This window comes from Papaver somniferum, chromosome 10 (genome assembly GCF_003573695.1).
Source record: "Papaver somniferum cultivar HN1 chromosome 10, ASM357369v1, whole genome shotgun sequence".
Taxonomy (NCBI): Eukaryota; Viridiplantae; Streptophyta; class Magnoliopsida; order Ranunculales; family Papaveraceae; genus Papaver; species Papaver somniferum.
In genome coordinates this window covers 157,748,018-157,753,433 of record NC_039367.1, presented here as the reverse complement: position 1 = coordinate 157,753,433, position 5,416 = coordinate 157,748,018, and positions in this window count along the sequence as shown.

Here is a 5,416-nt window from a genome sequence, read left to right as displayed (position 1 = left end):
TTAATACTGTTTAAATGGAAAAAAAATTTAAAAATAGCTAGGATGTAACCAGTTTCATCCTACCCATTTTCAAATACTTTTGCTTATTTTTAATTTACATCAGGATGCATCCAGTTTCATCCTTGCTATTTTTTAAGTTTAAGTCAGGATGAATCCAGTTTCATCTTTGCCAATTTTTTGGTGTTCATTTCACCCATACAAATTTTTACTCGTCCATTTGAACCATATTTTAAAAATATTTGGACAAATAATCCATTTTCCGTTTTTTTATTTTTATTTTTTTTTCTTCTTTTTTTCATGTATCCCTTCGCAAGCAAAATTGGATGTGTCTGTGTAATTATAATTGACCTGCAGATAGGGGTGGAGCCGGCCCGTGACAGGGATAAGTAGTTGCCTACTATGTTGGGCTGGCTCCCAAATTTATTTTTGCCCATCCTGACTCCGAGTTCTTTTTTGCCTTTATGGCTACCCTCAAAATAATTTCCTCCTCATAGATAATTTTCTGGCTCCGCCCCTAAATAGACCTCTTTCTATCATTTTTATTCTTATGAATTACATGATACTTCTTGTGTGGCAAGGATCAAAATTCATTCCAAATTGGCAAAAAGAAGAAAAACACGCATAGCTAGCCACAGGGAGCTCTTCCATCCACACTACATGTCACGGACTTAAGGTGGTAAACCTGTCGTGAATCATGAAGCCACATCGAGCATGTAATTCGAAAGACATACTCATCGGCATCACTATCTTTTATTATATCATTCGTTCATTACTTGTTTTTCAACATTTATAGAAAAGGTAAGCTCTCTTAGTTTTTGCTCTTGAAGAAGAATGAAGACCATATAAAGGGTGTTTAAGTAAAATAGAGACGAATTTACAAAAAAGAAAAAGAAAAAGAAAAAAAAGAAGAAGAGTAGCGTTGTTAATTACTTGCGAAACGTTAGAGTAAACTGATATGGTCGAAAGGAAGCTGAAGAACCAGGATCTTTATTATAAACTCTTTTTCGGCTTTTTTTTTGTTATACTAATCACCTTTTTAATTAACGGAAAATAAGTCATTTGTCCAAATATTTTTAAAACATGGTTCAAATGGACGAATAAAAAATATTATGGGTAAAATGGACACCAAAAAAGTAGCAAGGATGAAACTGGATTCGTCCTGACTTAAACTTAAAAAATAGCAAGGATGAAACTGGATGCATCCTAATGTAAATTAAAAAAAAAAAGTATTTAAAAATGGGTAGGATGAAACTGTATACATCCTGGCTATTTTTATATTTTTGTCATTTAAACAGTATCAAAATCTAAATGTCCCTTAACCCAGAAATTGTTGATTTTGGTCTTTTTACACAATTTTATGTTTATTTAATTTGAATCTTTTTCCTTTTGGTTTCACTAAGTCTATTGTTTAGTTATTTTGAAATTAATGGTAAGCATAGCAGACTACTCAGAGTTCATTCAATTTTGTAACAAGTAACTACTGACTAAGAGAGTAAATCAAGCCACGTGAATCCAACAAGACGATGTAATGAGAACGAAGACCGGTAGTATTGTTAATAACTTGGGGTGTTGGAGTAAATTGATAGGGTTGAAGGGTGAACCCACATAGGATTTCATTTTCAATTTATTTTTTTATTTTTTCCTTTAATTTTGAAAATTTAATGTGTGGTTAATTCATTTGAACAAGATCAATTCTATTTTGTTGATCGGTATTGATTCGAATACCGGACAAGTACCATCCTAATCTACGGTGTAAATTTTACCCGGCAGTCCGAGGCCCAGTACCGTCCGTCCTGTCCCATGACAGTCCATGGGTGACCGTGACCCTTTACGGGCTGGCTAGACCTAGCCCATTTAAATAAGAGGGCGGCATAGGCCACAATTCAAATTTTCTTGCCCGGCCCAATACCCTCCCTATTATCCCGTCAATGCTACCCGCCAGTGTTATCCATTTACCTAGCCTAAGTGACTGTTCCAATTTTGTTTTATCCTAGAATATACTTGGTACATATACTTAATACAGTCAACCCTCATAGTTTTCATATATATTTCTTAACTTTTATTCCATATGAGTCTAATTTTGTTAACCATATAGAGAAAATATTGAGCAAAATCTAAGACACTTTCCTTTTCTGATGATTCAATTCAGGAAAAATTATAGGAAGTTTGGTTTATCTTATTCCTATCTCAATTCTCGTATTTGATTATTAATTTTAAGTAAAACTTTTGTATTATTAGTATTACTACTTTCTTTTTATTTTTAACAATATATATGTATAATATATATTTGTTTGTAATATTCAAGACCCTCACGGCCCTATCCGCCCGAGCCCAAATTACAAAACAGGTTTGGGTAGGCCGTGGGTACTTACTGTAGATAAATAACCCTGCCCGCCCGCCCGACCCTTTTAATTTCGTGGATAAGAGATGTTCCGGCCCGTCCTATACCGTCCCATTTAATAAATAGGCCGGACTGCCCGGCCCGGCCCAAGTTACACCCCTATCCTAATCTCACTCTTTTGGATTAGGTGATCGATTTTTTTTTTTTTCTTTGGTTTCCTTGGCAAAGATAAAAATCATACTCATCCTAAAACGCCGACGAGGCACAAAAGTGCCTTAATTTTATTGTTGTCTGTAGTGCCAATGGAAGTTCTTCCATCAACATTAATTAGACGTCAGGCTTGTCATTAATCATGAACCGACTTCGAGCATGTAATTAGGATGACTCTTTCATTTATATCCTATTTACCTATATTCAACATTTATAATGTAGTTGGAATGATAAATATATGGCCATTTTGTTCTATATCATTCGCTATTCGCTATTCATGAATCATGAATCAACACTTATGAAAGGAAGGCTCCGAGTTTTTGCTTATTGCTGGACCTCTCAAAGGAACTAAGACCGCAAAAAGACAGTTAAAATGAAGTCGAAACAAATTTGTTTTTGATAGACGGACGGACAATCATGGGATAAGGAACGAAAAAGAGCAAGTGACTAACTTGGCACGGGTTACAACGACTACACGAGTAATATTCTTCATTAATTATGGTGTTGGAGTAAACTGATGACATGGTAAAAATGTAAGGAAACTATAGATGAAACTCATTTAATACTTTTTTAACTGTAGATGAAGCCCATAGTTGGAACATCTCAAGGAGAGCCATTTGGAGCATATGCAACTGCAAAGATTCAGAATGTCTGAATCTTATTAGGTCTGAATGAGTGTCTGAATCATTATGTAATAAAGAGTCTCATACTGTAAATGTGTGTTTTACACACTTTTTTCTTTCCTTTTTTAGTTAATAATTGTAACTGATAGACGGTCCTTTAACAGACAATACATTATGTCTGCAACAGCCTTATAAGGCATTCTCTCTCTTTTGTTTTTCTTATCAAAAACTGAATAAAGATTTTACTTCTTCTTTATCTCTAAAATCTTTCATGGTATCAGTCTTCTAAGGAAGATCTTGATTCTTTCATCTTTTGATCCAAAATTTCTAACAAATTTCGCTGCACAATTCTATTACTACTTAAAATTTCTATTATCGACCTCTGAAAATTCTTAAAACCATTATCCTCTGATTTCTAGATCCACATTTTTGAAATCAAGATTTGATCTAATTTTTCAACTCTTAATACCTTCTTTATAATGATGTCTTCTATATCTTCATCCTTACCCTTTCAGAACATCACTAATTTGTTTCCGTGAAACTCAGAGAGAATGGTTCGAATTATCTCATCTGGAAGAATAGGTTTGAGTCTATTCTCATCACAACAGATTTGTATGAGTTTGTTGATGGAACAATTGTTAAACCACATGAAACAATAGAACTTGATGGGGATGTTTTGCCGAATCCTGTATTTCTTAATTGGAGCAAGATAAATAGGTTTATCATGTCATGTCCGAATGCAACCTTTGATGAATCAATTTCTCGTTGGATTATTGGGTTTTCTTTTGCATGAGAGATTTGGGTTTACTTGGAGTGTAAATTCATTCAAAAATTTTCAGCAAAGAAATCACTTCTGAAAAGTCAACTACATTCAATCAAGAAAGGTACTAAAAGTATATCTGTTTACTTTGATGATTTAAAGGTTATTACTGATTCACTTGCTGCCATAGGAGAAATTGTTGAAGAACCTAAGATCGTTATGTATGCTCTGATGGGATTAGGGAAAAAGTACATACAGTTTGTTATATCTGCTCATAATAGAGAGACTGATTTTTCTTTACATGAACTTATCTCAAGATTATTAAATCATGAGCAATGGCTCATAGCAGATGATATTGAGTCTTCTTCAATTCTTGGTTCTCAAAGTTCTGCTTACTATACTAAGCATCATAACTCTCATGGTGCATCCACTTCTAAGTCTCAACCTGAGAAGCATAAGGATAAGTCTATTGTGCATGATTTTAGTGAAGTAGAATGTCAATTTTGTAAGAAGACATGACACGCATCAAATAGGTGTCATTTTAGGTACATTCCCAATAAAGTTTCAAATAGTACTGCCAAAAAGGATAAGTCTGATGTTAGTGGTGCTTCAAATACTCTTCAACTGGACTTTACAAGTTAACTCTATACCGGTGTCTAACTCGGATCAGAATGTTGCTTCAGTTTGGTTACCTGATTCTGGTGCAACTAGTCATTTGACTAACAATATTCATCTTTTAGGGAATACTAAAGTGTATGATGGGTCTGATAAGATAATGGTAGGGGATAGTACATTATTACCAGTTGAGAAAACAAGCAATATTGTTCTTGATACTAATACTACTCAATTTTATCTTGATGATGTCTTGTATGTTCCTACTATCAAACAAAACCTTTTATCTATTGCTAAGTTTACAAAGGATAATAAGGTTCCAGTGGAATTCTTTGATTGGGGTTATGAAATTAAATGTGTGAAGACTAGGAAAATTCTGGTTGAAGGCAAAATTAAAAATAATTTGTATCCCATGGAGGGTATTACTTCTTTTGCTCTCACTGCTAGTACATCATCATCCAACACCTCTATCTGGCACAATAGACTGGGTCATACATCTGATTTAGTTCTCAAAAAGATTGAAAGTGCTTCTTCTCTTCCAGTTCTGTCTGCAAATGATTGTTTGTGTGAAGCTTTTCGACGAGGTAAGAATCATAAACTGCCATTTTATGATTCCAAAAGGATTACTTCATCACCACTGTGATATTTGGGGTCCAGCTCCAGTTGTGTCATCTTTAGGCTTCAAGTACTATATATTGTTTGTGGATGATTATTCAAGATACCACTGGATTTGTTTCCAGCATTTTAAAGCAACCTCAGAGAATGTTTTATCTGCTTCTATAAAATTCTCTGGAGCTAGTAAAAGGTCAGTTCAAGGATTTTATGGATCAAAATGGGATAGTCTTAAGAGCTTCTTGTCCTCATATTCAT